The sequence below is a fragment of the Lutjanus erythropterus genome, chromosome 8, assembly GCF_056507025.1.
Source record: "Lutjanus erythropterus isolate fLutEry1 chromosome 8, fLutEry1.hap2, whole genome shotgun sequence".
Taxonomy (NCBI): Eukaryota; Metazoa; Chordata; class Actinopteri; order Lutjaniformes; family Lutjanidae; genus Lutjanus; species Lutjanus erythropterus.
In genome coordinates, this window is record NC_139324.1 from 7,708,582 (window position 1) to 7,730,750 (window position 22,169).

At 38.9% G+C, this 22,169-nt stretch overlaps 1 protein-coding gene across 1 annotated transcript in view; it reads left to right on the forward strand.

Annotated features, from left to right (window-relative positions):
• kcnh3 (potassium voltage-gated channel, subfamily H (eag-related), member 3) overlaps positions 1–22,169 on the forward strand; it is a 241,798-nt gene that overhangs the window by 102,194 nt on the left and 117,435 nt on the right. The window lies entirely within an intron of this gene.

The window sequence follows — 22,169 nt, forward strand, 5'->3', positions numbered from 1 at the left end:
AGTAGCAGCATGAGCAGCAGTATTGACAGGTTATTGACAGGTTATTGACGTGTTAGCAAACTGACAAACCTTAACTTTAGCTTACTGGATTTCTGTGTATTTCAGCAAACATTAGCGGTTTGTCTTCATACCTTTAGATGTTTAAGACATGTTTTTGACATTAAGTCCCTGGATGATGACAGTATTTTAACAGCTGGGAGGCATAATTTGATGTTGTTCCCTTTTTCTGATTTAAACTCAAAATGATGCCAGAGTTTCCATCCAGTAAAAGCATTTCTCTCCCTGGCAGTGACCATAATGATGAACGACCTTATCATACTTTATGTTTACACATGGACCGAGGCTATGCTGGTGGTCGTTTCACATGTTTTTTTTTTTGTTGTGGTGTTGTGTCGTAAAGTGTCACAATGCGTGCACACTGTGCAAGTGTCTGCTGCATTGTAGTATATCCCGTTTGATTTTAAAATGTAATCCTACTAAGTAATCCCTGTTTTTATCAAACAAACAACCTGATTACATATTTTTTTCTGTACTGTAATGGATTACAGTTACCTTTTTTTGTATCCTAATTACGTAATGCTGTTACATGTAATCCGTTACTCCCCAAGCCTGCCATTGACACTGAATGTAATGTACTGAAAACCACGCCCATCGCGGCCACATCCCATCCCACAAATCCCTGTCCCTGTTGTCATCTGGTCACCTTACAGCAGGCTCAATATGCACACAGGAAGCTGTGTCAAAAACAGGAAACATCGGCCAGTTGTGGGTGGAACCTGCCACTTTTGGTGAAATTTCATGATGAAATGAAATGAAAAAATGAATGAAACACTTTCAACAGAGAAAAATAGTAATAAGAAATAAAGAATAATCAGAACAAAAACATTAGTGGTCCACAGCGAGCAATGCTGCTTGGACACCTAAATACTGCACAATCATATTTATTTCTGATTTCTCCAGGGGAAAAACCATATTATTTTAAACATATTATGTTATTGCATGTTATTTTTATCAGTGCCTAGCCTAGGTCGGGTATCTGCGGGTAGCGCTAACAGGACTATAGCAGGACTCTAACACATATGTACACACAAATGTAACCCATGTAGACGCACAAACACAAGTGTATGCTCAGATTGACCCATATGCTCAGAATTCCTGGAAATCACTAACAGAAATACTCTTTTAGTCCCACTCCACTGAACACGTTTCATTTCCATTTCTCCTCAATTTGCCTGAAAAACCCATGCTGACACACAGGAAAACTCTGTCTTCTTTATTCCTTCTCTGTCTTTTATTGCCTCCTCTGAGCGCCTCTCTGTGGTGCCCCACAAGCGATTACCCTAATTGTGTTTTTCATCACAGAATTGCAGTAGGAAAACACCACGCCGTGCTCAATGAATCTGTCACAGCTGAGTGTCCCTGAACTAGCCCACAGCACCACAACACTTATTGCTTCAGCTACTGTATCCTGCTTGAGGGAGCCGGCTGATAAGGTTGAGGCATGCGGGTTTAATGATGTCTTTGATAAGCCAATCAGTAAGCACTGCTCGATTCAAAGCCACTGAACATCATCAATATTTTAGTAGAGATGAATCTAAGAGAATTGGCACAATAACTTTGATGCCTGTTTGCTTTTCTCTGACGTGCTTCTCCTGCCTTTTGAGGAAAAGCAAGATGTCTTTACACGTCTCTCTGTCTCTGCCTGTGTCTCCTCTTACGCTTTTCGTGGTACTTTTCATTTTGCACCCTGTCGATCTTGTACAGAGTGATGTGGATTTCTTTCTCTGCTTCCAGGCTTCTCAGGATTTTCTCTCTGTGGGTGAAGGATGGACAGTATTGGCATCATAAATTGCCACTGCAGGCTATCACACCACACATTGTTTCTAACAAAGTCCTGTCTAGACAAAACAACAACAGCAACCAAACAAACAAACAAAAAAACATGGTTATATTTAATCTATTATTTATTCAGGAGTGCTGTTGTGGGCAAAGATTACAGCTGATCGATTTAAAAGGCTCAAGGGTTGAAAACTATGAGAGTAAAAAATTCATGGTTGTTCTCACGTGCAACAGCATAGATCATACAGCAGGCACCGTACCAGCTTACCTTCGAGGCAGCTGAATTTGCAAGATCATGCAAGAATTCATTTTGTCAGGCTTCAAGTTACCCACTTGTGTCTGCAACAAAAGTAATGTGTCCTAGGAGGGACTTCTGTAGCTACAGGTGTGGCTTTAGGTGTGATTACAGCGAGAAGCGTCCATGGAAGCGACTAGTCTTGAACAAACGATGGCGGCTCCAGAAGAGGTTAGCATAGATACTGTGATAGCATCAGTTATATAAGAACTGAAGAGTATTTCTTCACTGAAAGAAGTACATAGAACGACACTGAAGGCTTTTATCCACGGAAAAGATGTTTTTGCTCTTCTCCCAACCAGCTTTTGCAAGAGTTTAATCTGATTGGTATTAGACATGATAGACAGATTGGTCATCCAATCACCTGCCAAGTGTTTTTTGAAAGTGCCTGCCCTTTTCCAAACAGTTTCTAAGGACGACTTCCCAGATGCTCCTGTGTAACAATGTCAGGTTAAGGGTTGAGAGGGTTTAAAAATTGTATTCTGATACATGTTGAAAAATGTAGTCATTTGTCTAATCTGAGTATCACAGTATTATAGTAATGTAACTTGATTACTTTCCATTACTTTTGGTTTGTCAGTGAATATAATGTTAATATAATGTTTTAGGTTCATCAGTTGTTTGTCTTGCTATTCTTTCCTTTATTACATGCAAATGCATGTTTAGATTAATAATCATAGTTATGATCATTCAAATGTACTCTCTTAAGTATCACACTCAAACTAAAATAAACTTATTCTGGATCAAGTAAAATGCAATGTCGGGCAAATAAATCTGGCAACTCTCTTGCTGACTTGGCAAGTGGTAAAACTAAACTATTACACTATTTTAATAGTCGATTAATCTTTCATGCAAAAATGGCAGAAAGTAGTGTTTTCAGGATCTCAAATATTGAGTTTTCCAGCTTTTTCCCCTTATTATCTTAATGAATGAAATATGTTTGGATTTTAGACTCAGAAAGCAAAACATTTAAAGACATCACCTTGGACTGGGATGGACATGTTTCACTTTTTTCTGACATTTCATAGACGTTGCAGCCCTAGATCAAAGACGACAATTAAATAAAGTGACGCCTGCAAGCTGACTGAGCCAGTCAACTTGAGCTGCGCTGCATTTCACATATGACAGACCTCAGTCTCTGTTGTGTGTGTCAAATGCACCCTTCCTATTTGGTGGTACACTTAAACTGCAAAAACCTCTCGACTCTCAATCTGCCTGTCAGTGCCATTGCTGCCTTGCATCAGTGTCGCTGCCTGTCCTTTCAGCCCCACCGCCTCCCCAGCATCCACCTGCAGGCTCCAACAGGGGGTTTAAGATATTTGCTCATCACTCCTCAATATCTCCATAGAAACATAATCTGTGAGGAGAGGAGCGAGGTTGAGGTTGGAGCTTAGAAAGTGTAATTATGTTCTTCTGCAGCAATAAACATTTTAAAATGTGAGTTGAATTTTAGTTGTTATTTGATACAATTGCACTTTGCATGGTAGTATATCATTCTTTAATGTAAGTACAGTTACCCTTTGTTGTATCCTAATTACATAACTTTGTCACATGTAATCATCAAGCCTAAATAGGGCCCAGGTTTAAAAATACCAGAATTACCCGTTAAGGTGTGTTTAAACCAAGTTGTTGTCTGTTATTCACATTAACTTGACCTCTGAATTGTTTCGTCTCCATATGTTTCAAATTTAGAGGCATAAAGTCTTGAAATATATAGTTTAGGTAAATCAGATGTATTTGTGCCTAGCTGTTTCCTTCCACTGTGTAAATTTGGTCTGAAATGATCTAAAATTTGCCTCAGGTTCAGAGTGAACACACCTTTAGACCTCTGATGATGGTGTATTTCAGAAAGTATAATGGTGTGTGTGAGTGAAGATTATAAAGCTTCTAAAGTGGCGCGTGTTAAGAAATTATGATTTATGGCACAGATGATAATGTGTGTGTGTTTAAAAGTATGATTGTGCGTAAAAGGATGATAATAGTGTGTGTGGGAGAGTATAGTGGTGAGATTTATGGCCTGGACGGCCTTTCATACAACATTTAGCTCCACACACATTAAATTTAAAGCAGTTAGATATGCAGGACAGTTTTGATACCATTTCCTATGCCTTGGCAAAACGGGAGCTTGACCTTGGCCACCACTCAGCCTCTGTGGCCTGGTTACTATGGCAACGGCAGAATGCAGCACTTGAGGGTGGTTTAATGATCAACTTCCTTTTACAGCTTGACTACTTCCTAATGAGCCATTAATGGTGTGATTGGGTCAGGGCCAAGGTATGCAAAGTGTGCCGCTGCCGCGCTCTTATTCTTCTCATACTCTTATTGCCTGGTATTTCATGGGCTCACACACACCCTGACCTGCGTGCACACACATTTACACACAGTAAACACACAGTAAACACGCAGTCACAAATAGCCAGTGCCTCAGACCTCTAAGGAAGGGGAGCTTGATTATTAGTTCTATTCCAAGATTCATTATTAAAGAAGTTTGGCAAGACAGCCTGATTAGTGTGTTTGTGCATGCGAGTGTGTGTCTGCAAGTCAATGTGAGGATGACAGTGTGTGTTCTCTGTCCTCCTACCGGTTCTCTGTAATCAGATTTAATGCATGTCTCCATGCTGTCGTGGGTCTTTTGAGGTGAATTTCACTAACTGGAACCTCTATGAACTGTGAGATTTCAGTCCCAGACTGCACTCATTAACAGTGTTCAGTGATACATTCGCTGACACAACACTGACACAGCGTTATTTCAACAAAACCAACGGTCCCTCTCGACTAATTGTGGCTCATCCCAAATTTGTCACCGCAGAGAACAAGAAAGACTGACGAGAAATAGATAGAGAGAGGAACGGGGATACAAATCATCTGTGCCACAGAAGTAGAAATTTCAAAATGCTGTAGATCAGGGCTGAGAGGGTTACATTAAAAATGTATTTCAATGCAATTACAAATTACTTTCTTTGTTTGTTTCTTTCTTTCTCTCTGTCTTTTTTTCTTTCTTTGCAAACTTAATGTAGAAAGACAGGTTTGGCGGTAGCAGCCCTGCAGCAGCAGCACTGTCTGTGTGAGCACCACAGGTGTGTGAGTTCCAGCAGTTCAGTGAGGTAGCTGTACACAGGTACACACAGGCCATGTGGCTCGAGTGTGAGGTTAGTTTCCATATCGCCTGTCTACTCTGATTTCACCTTAATAATGTAACCTGCATAATTTGTCTCCCCAGTATTGCATTACTCTCATGCAGACACGTTGGACACATAACCTGTCCTGCACTCCCTGTTCCCACCCACGTGCACTCAGACACACCTGAAGGAGATCTGCACTCTACTCCTTTAGCTGTTGATGTAATCTTTGTTTATGCAAATTGCCTGAAAGTAGCAGGCCATGTTGAACTGATACTGAACACAGAATGTTTCCACACAACTTCTCAGATGTACTGGGAACATTGTGGATACACTTGCTGCTTTTTTCTGCAAACACAACTATCTAACAATATTTTAACCACATCAACAAATCTAAAGTCACCTGTTTGCTCACTCTGACCTGAGTGGCACACGTGCCACCAGCAAATGGAACCACATCAGTTCAACACTGGTGTTAAGGATAATGTTTTTGAATTGCGGTCAAAAAAATTCAATTTAACTTTGTGTTATTTCTCATTTGTTCACATCCCATCTGCACTGTCATGTGCTACAAACAAACACAGAGTCAGCTCACTCTGTTGGGAAAACCCACTGCTAATGACGTTGTGTTATTCAGCATCTCTAATTGCTCATCCTGTTGTTACATAGTAGTAAACATGTGGTTATGTAGTCATGATCCAAGAGGAATTACTTCCTTTTGTTATGCCATATCATTGACTAGTTGAATAAAGTGTCGTTAAAGTTGTTCTCATGCATTCTGAATAAACTAACATTAGTTAGTGTAAAGTCAAGTAAAGACAACCAATCTGGAGCTCATGCAGTAATATATAGAGTTTATCTGTATAATCATTCTAGACAAAGTTTGATGGTAATGTTAATTTTCCATCTTGTTTGGACCAGTAATATGAAGTAACATGTGCATAGTCTTACTGTGTCATTGCCTTAGGGTAATGATATAGTCAAAGTAACTATTCACCTTAATTAGGCAGCTACAGGCAAAAGCATAAATCAGCGCCTTTAGTCAGGGGAAGGTGTAAATGTCACCATCTTAGCCTGCATGCATGTGTGCATGAATATCTCAAATATTACCAGACCTATCAGCCTATACTTTGAGCTCAGTCATGACTGTATAGTGAATGATCTCTGTGATTTTTGAAAAACCTTGAAAAACATTGTTTTATATCTCCAGACTGGTGACAGCTGTGGTCACAGGCATTATGTTTTCAGGTTACACACAAATATCTAATTGGATAAAACAATGAAGTGATGACATTTTATATCCAAAAGGTCAAAGGTCAACCCCAGTGTGACATCATCATGTTCAGGTCTCTATCAGTCCTCTGTCCTCCTCTGTAAAAAATAGTCTTTAAGTGAAGATAGCATGTTTCTACCTGGAAATTATTCACTGGAATCTTCCATTTTACAAAAAAAACAAAAAACAAAAAAACCCCACACTTAAACATTCCTTCAACTGTAACTTGACTGGTTGGTGGAGACAGTAATTCTATTTTCTGACTGCTCTGTTTTATATGACCATTGACTCCTCACTCTTCTTAACCGGCCAGTAGGGGCCACAAGTGATCAACAACTACTTTGAAATCTTGTTTCAGCTAGGGACAACATATGTGGAGGTCATGTTATATCATGTCATGTCATGTTGGTGGAACTTTGCAAATCTCAGTTGGTTGCATCTGACACGTCTAGTGGCATTGCAGTAGGTGCTTCACCATCTGTTGCCTGGTGGGGATCTGCACTCCACTGACTCCACTGATTTCAAGCCAGGCAGTTAAAACAAGAGACTCAGATCAAGATTTATATTTCAATGTTTTTACTGTATCACAGTCATGAACTTACATTTTAAAGGGATAATACACCCAACAACCAGAGGATCACACTGACCTTTGCTTATTATGTAAGTCCACTCATACAAATGAAAGCAGTGTTCTTAATGAGCCTCAGCTACACATCATAGTGAGGGTCACATCTGTGTCAGCAGCCGCGCTCCATTAGTGGTTAGATGGGAGGACAGAGTTTTTAGAAAGAAAGAATGGCAGCTTTTTGAGGCTGCACTGTAAATGCACATCAGCTCTGGAAAGGAAAGAGGGAGTAAAACACAAAGCAGATAGACGCTGTGCTCGAATATGTAATCACAAAGGTGTCCCTCCTACCATAGCTGTTTGTTCGTATTGTCCACAAACCACAGGACCGTATCTGGTCCTCTGCCAAATCAACCCTATTCCCCTGACTGCTTTCTCTATGCTTGACTAGCTTGAGCGGTTTTTACAACCTTGTGTGCTCTGCTCTAATTCTATCATTAAAAAAAAGTCACAATTAATACTGTCATGATTACTTCCTTATCATTTAAATGGCCAAGACAGCTACCTGCTGTAATGAACTCTGAGAGAAAGTCACAAAATGGCAATTTAACCGTGAGCATCAGTTCAATTAAATCTTCCACATTAGACTCCTCCTCTGCTGCTAATGAGTGTGCGGCAGTTAGCTGTGCCATGTCCACACAATAAACACAGCTTCACATATCAGATTAAAGGTGTACATCATTATCTATTGCAGGGGTCTTCAACTAAATGTGTCCAAGGGCCAGAATGGTGTGTTCATGAGTTAAATGACATCATTAATTCATCTTTATTTTAGGAGTAGATGTTTAGCGTTTAAAGGAACAGTTAGATTATTTAATACGGAGGTACTAATCCGTATTCAGTGTAATAAAAACAGTAGATGGTGATTGGCACAGCCCCACTATGGAGAAGCAACATGGAGGCTAAGCAATATATTGCTGTCAACAGGATCAGCAACGAAAGGTATTTTAGCCACTTATAGGTAAAGGCTAACTTTATTATAGGGCTGTTTAAAGTAAAGTTTTTTTTTTAAATTGTATCAGATTTAGCCATCCAATATGAATAATTGATGATCTGTCTTATTTTTATAAAAACATTTTAATGCCTTTCTTTTTCATCTGTGATGTGAAAACATTAGATTTTCATATAGTCAGAGAAAGTACAAGTGTGTAATTAAGTTATAAAATTAGTGGATGTCCGGAGCTTCTCTCCTGAAGCTGCAGCAGCCCTCCAGCATCACCTGCCCTGCACACTCTGTGTTTCTTCACGCCATGAAAGGGTTTATTTAGACTAAACTAGAGTTGGTGATTGCTGGAGTAGTGGAAAGATGAACTATGATGTTTTTTTGTGAGTTTTATTTTGTTTCTGTCAAAATAGAATGAAGCTGGTGATGTTTTTCAAAAGGAACCTGGTTAGGTTTAGTGAGAGCAATAAAACTGCTGTTTTTTGTCAAACAAAATGTATGTTAGTCTGTAAAAAATAGCTTCACACTGAAAAGATCCTTTTCATATATTGTCAGACACTTAAAAACAAGCGTCACCTGCCCTGTGTGCTCTGGTGAAGTGGCTGCTGAGCATCACCTGTGCTCTGTTTCTGTCACTCTTCTCTGCTGCCATCACAGTAAGCTTTGTGGTGATTCAGGAAGTTGGTTTGTAAAGTTCACAGCTGTCATGCTGTTGTAGTGCTCATCAGCTAAAATACAAGAGCTGAAACTTCTTCACCAACCACTTGTTTCCCCTTCTCTCATTAGTTAACCAGCACCATATTATCATAAGTATTCCACCAGCTAATATAAAAATACATTTATGATTCCCTTTAATTCCTTATTGAAATGTTCTTTCTGTGCATTTTTGTAAGCTTCTATCTGTTGTATCCCATTACAGTAATGCACACTGACTGACAAAGGAAAAAAATGAATGCTGGATTGGAAGAATCACAGTCGACTGAGGGATCTCCGACAATTTGAATATTCTACTATCAGGGGCAGCCTTACTTTACTGTGATCAAAAACCATACAGAGCACATCTATACATTCAAATTCATTCTCTGCATTTAATCCCTTCAAGTATTAAGAGCAGTGGGCAGCTACTGTATAGCTCCCAGGGACCACCTGCAATTCTAAGCCCACACTTTGGTCAGAGGTACTGAAAAAGGTCCATCTGAAAAAATCTATATATGTTAAGGTGTACACTATATTTAGAATATTTTCACTGCTTTACCTTGGCGTCAGATAGCCTTTTCTGACCGGAAACTGCCATTATATAAACCAAATATCACTCTCCACAAAACAACTAAAGTCTATGGGTGAAATCAGCATTTTTACCTCTCAGAACACAAGAGTTGCTGGTCTACCACCCTGATCTGTCAGTTTGTTTGTGTGATTTTAGTGCTTCAAAATGATATTTCACATTCACAAATGGCAAAATACAGCAATGAAAATATTCTAAATATAGCATACACTCAAACTGATATTGATTTTCTTTAGGTGGACCTTTTTTAAGTAGCTAAAATATCTTTTGCTGTTGTCCACAGAACATACATTGCTTAGCCTTCATGTCAGTGTCAGTGCTGATCAGGGTGTGCTGATCAGCGTCCAGAGGTATTGCACTATTGATAAGTAGATTTTACAAACCCACATTAAACAATCCACATAATTCCTTTAAAGAAACAAAACATTAATGGAGTTTGGAAAGTAATGAGGCCAGCAGTCACTGAACTCCAACTCCAGAGTGGGTATGTGGGCTTTTGATTTGAGGATAACAAGCATAGCTTTACACCAACAGACAATTGACAGGCTTATAAAAAATCCACATGAGCTGGTTTATAAGGTGCAAAAAATAAAAACAGGAAAATGAATTGCAAACGCATCCATTTGCTGATCAACTTGCAGTGTAGGACCCGTCATAGAGTGTCATTGTCAAAGTTGTGCAGGTTCAGGGTCCCTGTAAACCTGCCTGAGCTTCGAATCTGAGGAGGAAGGAGCGAGGATGAGAAAACTCACTCCAACATTTTGAATTTGGACTGCTATACTCATTTTTAACACTTTTTCCCACATTACTCATTTATCCTTTTAAGTCTTATTCTATAGCAACAAAATTAAAGGTCTGAATTTTAAACTCTCTTGCATCTTAACAGGGAAATAAATGTAACGCTGTCCATAGACAATCCCATTTAGGCTTTTCTGGATGCATGTGGCCTCATCAAATTCTTACATTTATTTTAATTCAAACACTATGACAATGAGTAAACTAAACCTAAGCAAATAAAGAACAATGACATTGAGATGAAGAATGCTTTAAGAACAGAGCTGATTGCAGGAATAATCGAGAAAAAAAATGTATGAATACTCATCCTATTATTTATTGACATTACCTCTTAAAAGGAGAAGTGCTCCATCATAGGTCACTGCCAGGCTGTACTTGTTCTCTCTGAGTTTTGTCTGTTGGATTAAGTGCCAATTGAATTTTCTGGAGGACATTTGATTCAAGCGATTCTGTTTGGCTTGAGGCTGAGCTTTCTCCATATCAAAGGATCACGAAAGCAAAGAATTTATTATGTCAGGTCTGAATGACTTATTCTTCACTGGAACAGCCACGCTGTGTGTGTGTGTGTGTGTGTGTGTGTGTGTGTGTGTTCGTGCACGTGTCTCCGTATCTTATATTCCAGCTGTTATCAGTTATGCGAGCAGGCGTTACGATGTTAGTGAGGATATTGTGCTCTATTCAGGACTGCTGCTGCAAAGCCTCTAATGTAGTTCATTGTTTAAACTCACTGTGTGTGTGTGTGTGTGTGTGTGTGTGTGTGTGTATGTGTGTGTGTGTGTGAGAGAGAGAGAGAGAGAGAGAGAGAGAGACAGTGATAGAGAGACAGAGAGTGAGTGTATGTGTGTGTGAGAACATGTGAGGGAGAGAGAAACACTGTGTTCTTCTCATCAAAGCCCCACCCTCCCTACTGTCTCCACGGAAACGCAACACAATTGGTACCTGTCGCTTGGCAACATTGCCGGGTATCTTTGGGACACAGAGCTGCTGGCAGAGAACACACACACACGCACACACATGCACAGTTTGTCAGCTGTCACACAGGTCGTTCATTTCTTTGACCAGCCTTTTAAACCTCAGGGTTCTCCAGTGTTCAGTCACAGCAAGTTTGACTGTGTGTTTAGTCGACTGATGCATTTCTCATCAGTGGTATCAAGCATATACTTTATCTCTGTGTTTACATACTGTATGGTGAGATAAAGAACTGTCAGACATGAGACTTCTATCATTCTCATAGACTGTATTAAAGAAGTGGACGTAGCCTCTGGGTCTGAAAGGTGAAGCAATGCGGAAGTGCCTTAATCCTGCATTCTTTCTAATGGTCAGCAGGGGGCGACTCCACTGGTTGCAAAAGGAAGTTTGATTGAGCAGAAGTCTATGAAAAAATAATCCAATTTATCACTTTATTATTACCTCAGTGAACAGTTTCCTAGTGAGTTTATGGTCTTAGAGTCTAATTTACTAAAGGTTTGCGCATGTAAAACGTGCAAAGTTGATATCACCCACAAACAAATGTGCAAGCTGATCTGCTAATGTTGCGCACTGAGGATTGTGTCTTTCAAATGTGCAGGACAGTATGCACTGTCCATTTAGTACGTTTGCCTTAATGAATATGCAATTATGGGGAGTTTCTACCCCAGTGTGCAAAATACTAGGAGTAGAACACCCAAGTAGGTTAAATTATCAGACGTACTATGATTTCCCAAACCTGAAAATAATTTGTGGTGAGTGTGACTGCATCTGTGTTTAGTACATTTGAAAGGAAGGTGCTGCTGTTATTTTGACAAGGAGAAGACACCAATTTAAAATCATTTCTCATGAGCTGTTGGATGCATTTATTTTCATTTTAATTCTATAATCCTAAACACAGAAGAGCACCATGATAAAACATATATTTTTTGCAGCCTATTTGCAGCCAAATGAAACCGAACATTCACAGCCAGTGTGGCCACTGAAAACTTTTTTTTAGCTGTAGCTCAACAATATATTTATGTACCACTTCAACTAACACCTCCATGGGATCGAGTTTCATTCTGCACTTGCAGTCATTCTGTTTTCCGTCCAAACTCCCCATGGTGGAAACCTGGAACACATGCAAAACTCTCATTTAGATCCTGTTGTTTCCACAGTGTTTGCACCTGTCGTCATTTATGCAATTATTCTTAGTTGATCACCTGAAAAACGCACACCAACCAAAAGTGCAATATATTAGAATGCGCACACAATTTATCAGTTATGATTTGGGATCTTAGTAAATCAGGCCCTTAGTCGCTAGTTTCAAGCATACATGTATTGTATGATCTAGACACAGCAAGTAAAGATGGCGCCCACTCAGTTCAATGAGAATTGCCTGCCTGGTGCAAAACTCAAAACTCGTCTAGCTTTTGTGTCCTGGATATTGTTTTTGGAAAAAACCCTCAGATGGGCCAAAGTCCTCAGGTCCTCCAAAAGATATATTCCTTGAAGTTCAAAAACTTTTGAAAAATCAAGAAAAACACAGGGCTGGTCTGGACGTCAGCACACTGAAGAGGAAGTCCACCCTGTGTCACAAATCTGGGAAATTGACACTATTATTTTGAGACATTTCATTTAAGTGGATTTTTTCTGCCATTTCTGTGAACTAATACACTGTAGTCAGTTAGGGTTGGGTGATTGGATGAATATATTGTCTATCGACGATGGGCTTTTTGGTTGCTTTTTGGAGTCCAGTGGCACAGTACACACAAACTTAGCCAGATCAAAGTGCACTGAGCTGAGTGAGGAGTGAGAAGTAAACAGCCTGCAGAGTTAGATTCTTCACTCTCTTTTCACACAGCAAATCAAGGATTTAATTCAACCAAACCAGAGCTGGTGATTGTTGGAAGAGTGGACAGACTAACAAAGATGGCTTTGGTGAGTTTTACACACTCCTCTGAGGAGTTTGAATTAATTGTGTTTTATGTGGATTTTACAAGTCAATTAAGTTCATCCTGGTTCAGTTAAAGAGAGAAACTTAAATTCAGAAGGTGTGCAGTTGTATTTCTCTGTCTATCATATCCTGGTAACTACAGTTGGTGAAATCACATAGCTGCAGGTATCCAGCAACAGCCACTGTTAGTTTGTCATCCATGGTTGTTATTTCCAAACAAATTGTGTCCTCGCCACCACAGAAGGCTCCTTCTTTAGTTAATAATCTAATTTGACAATGAGAAAAAATGCAAATGATGCTGGGCGTTTTTCCAGCAGGGCACTCCTGTAAAAACTCAAGAGACCTCTGATGGAGTTTTTGTTTTAATACTAATAAAGGGTCACAGTTATCATTTTTCTCTATGTGGCCTGTTAACTGTTTAACACATACCTGCAAATGAAGACCTGCAGTCTCTTATACTGAGTTCCTGCTTCGACTTCATCATTGAATAACCCAGAATATGATCTGTGTCCTTTGAACATTGTAAATTATTTTTTAAGCTGCAGGTTTCAGTGAAAACTAAAATGATGTAACTCATATCAAACCGAAGGTTCAGGATGATAAATGATGTAAATAGTGTTTTTCACTGACAGACAGACTCTCCTGCTCTCTCTGACTTTAACTGTATCCATAATAGATCTTCTAGTAAAAATGTTGATTTCTTTTTCATTTCAGAGATTCAGTATTTTAAATTTTGTAATAAAACTTATAAATACTGTTAAATATTAAGAATGGTGAAGCTTGAAAACACGTTTACAGATTCAGAGTATGTTCAGGCATAAATAAAAAATTGTACACTGTCTCATCACAGTTTGTGTTTGTTTGTTGTCCCACAAAGTTGCTGGTGGGATCCAAGGACCCGCTGGACAAATCTGGGAGGGGATTTTGAAGTAGCAGCACTTTCACCTCCCCCATTACTACTGCTCAGGTCCCCTTGAAGAACAGCAGGAGAGCAGATCAGAACAGATCTGATTGGTTTCAAATTATTACATAGTACATTCAAAACTTTTATTGAATGCTTGTGCATTATATTTGGATCTTAAGAAAAGCTTCATTAGCTGCAACCAGCAGCTTTACAGGTAGGTTGGTTGGTCAGTTACTTGATCAGTCGGTTGGTCAGTTGTTTGATCAGTTACTCACCCTTTGGTGCCCACAGGTTTCACCTCAGGACACTGAAATTTAGCATGGAGGTCAAGTGTATGTGTGTGAAGGTATGTGTTTGTGTTTATGCCAATTGACTAGAAGGGGCGCGGCAGTGGTAGTGGCCCTTCACAAAAAGGTACATTACTTCTTAACAGATTTATGTAACATCCCTACACCTATGAACTGTGTAGACTCTTTAGAGAGGCATCACTGGACTCAGCAGCTGTCCTATTGCAGTGGAGCAAGTAAGCCCCATCCCCTATATATTTTTTTAGGTGCTTGTGAGGCAGCTGGCATTAAGAGAATCCATCTCACCAGGGTTAAATCTGTTTGTGTCTGCACCAAAAGTGTTGCATCCAGTCAGCTTCCTAGGAGTGACTGTTAGGCGCTAAGGGTGCGGTGGTATCCATGGCAGCAACTCGTCTCAAACAAACAATGGCGGCTCCTGAAGAGGTTAGCGTAGATGCTGTGATAGCATCAGTTATGTCAGAACTGGAGAGTATTTCGTAATGGAAAGAAGAGCAAAGAACAAGACTGAAGGCTTTTCCATGGAGAAGATGTTTTCACTCCTGACAAGCTTTGACAAGACTTTGATCTGAGTGGTTGAAGTTAGCCCGTGTTAGACTTGATAGACAGATGGTTCATCATTGTTTTTCTTGTTTTTTTGTAAAGTTCCTGCCCTTTTCCAAATAGTTTTATGGATTACTTCCCAAATAGTTCTGTGTAACTGTGCTGTGTCAGATTAGAAGTCATCATTGGACTATAAGTGTTTTTCATTGGTGACAGTTTGGTGACCTTTCATAAGTCATGAACCATTTATCATAGATGCTTGTGAGACTCAGTTGAGTTTGTTTATCATTGAAGTTTAGCCAAGATGTTAGCCACACACTCTTTCATAACTCATGAACAGTTTGCCATACAGTCTTAAGGTAGGTGTCTTCCACTTGGCAGACAGTTCCTTCTTCCACTGATGTGACTTAGTTGCACTCATTACACTAGCCATGGTAGTCAAGTGGCTGTGTGTGTGTGTGTGTGTGAGAGAGAGAGAGAGAGAGAGTGAATGCATGCACACGTGGATATGTGCATGTACAAACGTTGTAATAGTTGGTTGCAGCTATTGCGGATTTTCACTTTTCTTCTAGTTAAAAGAAAGTAACATGATGGGGAGTGAACTCATCAAATCATGATCATGATTGTCTCACAAGATTTGTTTTTCAACAAAAACATCTACTGTTCTCAAATACACTCGAGTAAAACAAATGTGTCTGAGATGTTTGATGACATCAAGTGCTCGACTTTTAAACGTGTATATCAACGCGCTGAACATAAACATAAAAGTCACTTGTAAGAAAAGAAATAACACAATACCTCTCTTAATATCACTTAATCAAAGAATTGTTTAAATAAAAACTAGAATGGTGATGCACTGTATAATGTTTGCATTATTGAGGTTTGTGTGGCTGGCAGCTGGGATTTTGTGATGTGCTTTGTCTGTCCTGTAGGAGCAAGTGAATTACTGTCATTTAGAAATGAGATTGTATAGATGTATGAATGGAGATCACAACTTTTTTATGATTAATCAAGCAAACTGTGAAAAATGAAAACTTGTAAACCATAATAGGGACTTAAATCCCTGACCCCAGACTATCCTTGTAAGGCACATCAGCCGCAGATTATGATTTTAAGTTTTAATGTCATCATTGAGCAGAAAGTGTCTGCTAATGCTACAGCAATTAAGCCCTAAAGGTTAGGCTGCTTGGTGAAAGGACAATTATTCTTGAAACTCTTACTGTGTTACAGAAAGAGCAAATGTCACTGCTAAGTAACTCTTGTCAGTGACTGAGCAGTTCTTGACTGAGCTTAAGTTTTTGTCATACATCAGGTCAACTAATTAGGAAACTGAACCCACCAGTGCTGCTTTAGGTAACTGATTTGTAGGCAGCCTGATTAGCTGAGAGTTGGTTTCTGCAGCTGGACAGTGTCCCTGTAGGAGACAGCTGTGACAGAACCATATTTAGTTTTCTATTTTTGCCCCTGTCACACACTCTCACTGGAGGAGCAGTGCGGTTTTGCCTTGGAGGCCAATGTTTTGTCCTCATGTATAGGTGCATGTCTGTAGGTATGGACAGCGTGGAGCGCAGCTCACAGTAACACACCATGAATTCTCAAAACAAAGAAAAGAAGCAGGGCGTCGTAAACCAGTAAACATGATCGATTTTTTTATTTTATTTTACCAACCCTCTTGAGCTTAAGAGTGTTTACCAGAGCAGTGTAACCTAAGATGCTCTGAGAATTGATCACAGTTGAATGAGTACCTCCTACCTCCTTGTAGGAGGCTAAGAGCATCTTAAGAAGAAGCACCTGCAAGAGGAGCCACATAATACATGTTTTTACTGTTCAGTTCATTTTTAGTGGCATGTTTATACTTTAATCATAACCTCTAATGCTCTCTGTGAAGTTAAATGAGTGATGTTGAAAGGAGAAAATAGGACAAACCTAGAGATGGTGTTTGATGTGCTTTCAAATCATTACTAACATTTATAAATGTGAATAATTGTGATTAATTACAACAATAATCATGCAGTAATTAAAAAATTAATTTGACTAAATATGATTTTTTTATTCATTGTCAGTGACAAGAATCTTGGGAGCAGAATCAGTCCCCAGAGTATTAGCATACTGTATAGTTGGGAGGCGTGGGGAGTAATTGATTACATGCAACCAGATAACTTAATCTGGATGCAAAAGAAGCTAACTGTTTTCCAGTACATTACATTATGATTACAATTTTAAAATAGAGAACAATATACAACTAGGCACAGTGCACACACAGCTAGCAATTCATTATTATGGCCTCTAGGGAGAAAAATCCACATTTTCTGTCTTCAAATAATCAGTCAATCAATCAATTGCACACAACAAAGGAAGAAACAGCTGGACAAACCTAACAATGAACATATAACATGTAGAGCTGCTGCATTTAATCTATTATTAATCAACTATTAAATTAATCTGCATCTATTTTCATAATTTTAGGTCATTTTATTAGGAAAAAAGGACACATTTTTTGTTTTCATGTTCTTAAATTTAAATATTTTCTGGTTTCTTTACTCCTCTCTGACAGTAAACTGAATATTGTTGAGTTGTGGACAAAACAAGGATGTAATTTTGGGCTTTTTTTCATAGTTTTCTGATGTTTTATGGACCAAACTGATCGATTAATTGAGAAAATGATTGACAGATTAATCTATGATGAAAATAATGAAAATAATCATTACAGGAAAGACATTAACAGGACTAACTGATCGATTAACTGTTTTGAAGTAACAGATTAATCAAGTTACATTAGATTAGGTACTGGAATACATTTTTAAAGTAACTCTCCCACCTCTGACCATGGGTACACATGATATATCTACAGACACACAAACAATCACACACACACACACATTCACACTGACAGTCAGTATTAACCAGAGTAGTGAACCATGAGCCTCAGGAAGGGTTCAGCTCGAGGTCAAAGAGTTCAACAGGATGTCACCCACTGCATCTGTCCCTGGAGACAAAACACCATCACCCACAAATCCTCCTATTTACACACACACACACACACACACACACACACACACACACACACACACACACACACACACACCCCAGTGGATGCAAAGGTTGATATGTAGACCCTTATCCCATGGCTGGGTGAACCTGTAGTAGAGCAGATGATGGATTGATCTGGGGGGGGGGGGGGCACCCCTGAAATCTGATTTAATTGCTCTATGTCCAGGGAGAGGCGGGGCCTTAGTTTGATAAGTATTTTAGGAGATGAATTGTTTTCTACAATTCTACTTAATATTTTTTACACGGTTAATTTGTAATAGCACCTGAATTTCCCCCCAGCAATTGATACATTTATTGATCATTTCAGAACACAGGGTTGCATAATGAGATGTTAGTTGTAGTTGGCCTGAGGAAGATCTTGTACATCGAATTATTGCCTTGTAACAGAAAATAAGAGATGCCCATTGGGAGCTTAACAGTGTGTAGGCCAATTTTCTTTTCTTTTCTTTTTCTTTTTTTTTTTTTTTTGCAGTAAGTCATTTTTTTGTCCTGCGCCTCTATATGTTTTTGCGTGGATGTGTGCACACTTGCTCCTCATCTGATGTCAGTTGCAGTTCCCTTTATGCTATTCCCCAATACAACGACTAAACACAAAAAAGCAAATGGGTGAATTAATAATAAATCATAAGAATAAAACTATTTTTCATGGACAGTGGAATGACCCCACAGCCTGAGCCGGGCCGCCCCAGCCAAAAAATGTCTCAATATGCCCCCACACCTTATCTTCTTATTCTTTTTATACCCCTATGTATATAAATGAATATACATGTATATGTATAAAAGTACAGGTACCTGAAAAATCTACAGTATTTAGGTATTTGTACTTAATTCCCACCTCTGCATACCTGGAATAAAGTTAAGGATTTGTATCAAGCAGGTAAAAGACTTTTAATGTGCACAAATGCATATGGATTTAAATATTTAACTTATTTGCAGTACTTGTCATTGTTCAAAAGCAAAAAGAGAATCTTAACACCAGAGTGTCAGTGGTTGGAGAAATTATACAAGCGCAAAGTTGAGAGAGAAAAGAGGCAGTGCACGTGTGAAGGAGGACTGTGTGTAAAACTGATTATTTCTCCCAATTAGATTATCTATCAGTCAGATGAAAAGATACCAGTGGAGCTATATTAGCTGGAGGGCTGACAACAACTCCGCCATTCACTTTAAAACTCAGTGTGATGATGCACAAATAATAGGTTTGTGATGTGCATGAACATTTATTCGTCTACTCAAGAGACTTTTCAGTAGCTCCTCTGATTCACAATGTCAACTTAGTTGTTTTCATTGCTTTGATTTTTTAAGTGTGTATCACGCACTTAAGAAAAAAAGCCTTTCAGAAAAATCTTTTGAAATAAAATAAGTTTTCAAGTAATATTATTCTGCTCTTTATCTTAATACCCACTAAGGTTCACACCTATAGGTTCCAATCCTGAATGCCTTCACAAAGATGAAATGGTCCAGGAATTGTCACAGCACAAGTCATGTTGTGAATTCATGTGGTTGACATGTCATTTGATTACTGGTCATATTTGTTAAGTTAATTAAGGTCACTTGACAGCGGTCTGAGACCACGTCTTCAAGGCGGACCAGACAGCGGTTGTTTGGTCCGAACCAGAGTTCGTGTCCGGCCTTCACGCCGACCCAAACGAGCTGAGCCAAGCGGGTAAATGCTCCAGGGTTCAGTTCAACCTCACTCAACAAGGCTGGTGTGAACACGCCCTAACAGAAAATGCTGAAGTGTGCTGAGACTTTTTTAACATGCGTATGTAATAGTCTGCCAATCAGTGACTCAGTGCAGTGTATAAATTCGACCCTGTGAGAGTTTGCTTGTAAATGTGTAAATGATATGTGATCATAGGCCAAGAGTGACGTCATGCTGTATAAGTGTACTTTAATAATCAAAGAGGGACTGCACAATGGCTTGCATACACTTATTATGTAGGATACTCTTTAATCTCTTCTTTCATGTAGCTGCTGTGATCATTTATAGATAAATCTGGAGGTATTCTTTATTCTTCTTATTCCCCTGACGAGACCAAAGCCAACAATAATTTTCTCCTGCTAACAAATAGTTTTTGTATTCTGTGCCATACAGCTCCTTTGCTGTCAAAACCTAATATAAACAATACTAATGAGCAGGCTGCATGAACAGCTAACATGTTCATTCATTACCATGAACACTGTCAAGGTAATTTGTTTCTGTCCAATCTTGCGTACACATCTTGCTGTCTTACTTACTCTCTACTACACCAATTATGTTATAATCCACTGCTGAAAATAGTCCCTAACAAACATGTTTCAGTGAAGTTTTAAGAAGATTACTGGGCTTTTTTTTTTTTAGAAAAACAAACCATGACTTTCTGTTTGTGACTTTTGTTTTCAGTAGAAATGAATGGGATTTGGGATGAGTGTAGGCCTGATGTATAAGCACATGGCCTCCAGGGAGCCTCCAGGAGAGCTTGATTTTTTATTCTTTTGATATATTATTGCTAATGGCAATCATACAAAAACACAATAACATGTTAACAGTTTTGCACACACACAATGTAGGCCTATCACTTTGAATATTAAAGTGAAACTTACACCAGACTAATCTTGTGAGTTTTCTACCTTTTTAAGATTAAAAACCATACAAGGGTAAAACCATTGCAGCTACAACTAATAGAATTTGTTAATGGGCTCTGTCCCAAGGCTCTGTCTTTAGCACGCTTCTATTTATTATAACTTTTTTACCTCCTGGTCACATTTTTAGGAATTTTATCATCCAAGCTCAATGCTATGCAGATGACACCCAGCTCTATCTTTCCACTCTCCTGCCTGCCTCCCTCTCTGACTGCTTGCTGGAATTTAAATCTTGGTTCTCACAGAACTTCCTAAAACTTAACAGTGAGTTTCTCTCTTCCTATTGACAATTCCTTAGTTCTCTCCCATCAGGTCAAGAGCCCGGGTGCCTTTCTCGACACACGCACTCAACAAGCACACTGTCCTTTGAAGTGCACAACAATTGTGTTACTCAATCTGCATCCTTTTATCTATGCAATATCAACCACATTCATCCAACGCTCTTACCTCATAGCACTGCCATCTTCATTTTTGCAGATCCATCCTCTCTGGTCTCCCACAGATGTGCCTTCATAAACTTTCATTTAGTACAGAATGAAACGCCTGTGCATATAATTGCCAAGAGAATTACCACATCACTCCTGTTCTTCAGTTCTGTTAAATTCCAGATCGACCTCAAGATTCTGCTCACCTTTAAGATCTTTCATAACCTGCTGTACTGATAGATCTTTATTTCAAACATGTAAAAACTAAAGTAAACAATGAAAGCATCAAAATTAAGAATAACAAAATACAAATTTTTACTTCTGTCTTATCTTGTATTCATATTTACCCTATATACAAGTTATTTTTACATCACACACACACTCACACACACACATATAACACACACATACAATAGCGAAAAACAGACAGAAACACATAACTTTATTGTTTTAATAGAATTATAATTCACTGCTTTCATTCTGAAAGGCAGGTGCATTTTCCAGAAGCCGTGAATAAAAACCACTTCACTGGTAAGTTCACCAGTAGAGCGATAGACCTTTTCACTGCAGACATGCTGATATGAAAAAAGTAAACACTGTTGTTACCAATAATAATAAAGGTCCTGTTCCATTTAGTGTAGCAAAGCCTTCCTAGTGAGCCAACAGGTACAAGAGCAGCACCTTGAATCTGTTTGACCTGAATGGAATGGAACCTCAATCACTGTCATTGAAAAAAAAACTGTTTACCCAACTATTTCATATATTATGTCATGTTTTTCTTTGAAGGGACAGTTCACCCCAAAATTAAAAACATATATTTTTCCTCTGGTCTGTAGTGCTATATTTCCATCTAGACCTTCTTAAACTTTTTTACATTGCATACCACCTCTGAAAATATTCAGCCCCTCATTACTGACATTGTCAAAATATACCGTAGCATAGGCTTACCCTATTCAGCTACAGACAGTTGACTGGAAGACAGGCTTATTTCTAAGTCTCACTCCCACTGAATCCAAATGTGAGGTAACTCAAATGTTCCTACTGTTTTGCACCATTTGCTGCTAGCAAAATATACTCGCCCTGACCTGCGCTTCTCCTCATAATAGCTCCAGCATGCATGCCACCAGTGGTACACCTACCACAGTTTCAGAATCTAGGATCTAGACGTTTTTGGTGCAAGTTGTTCAAGATAATCCACAGACCTTTTTGTGACCAGTATCATGTAGGAACTGCTTTCTTT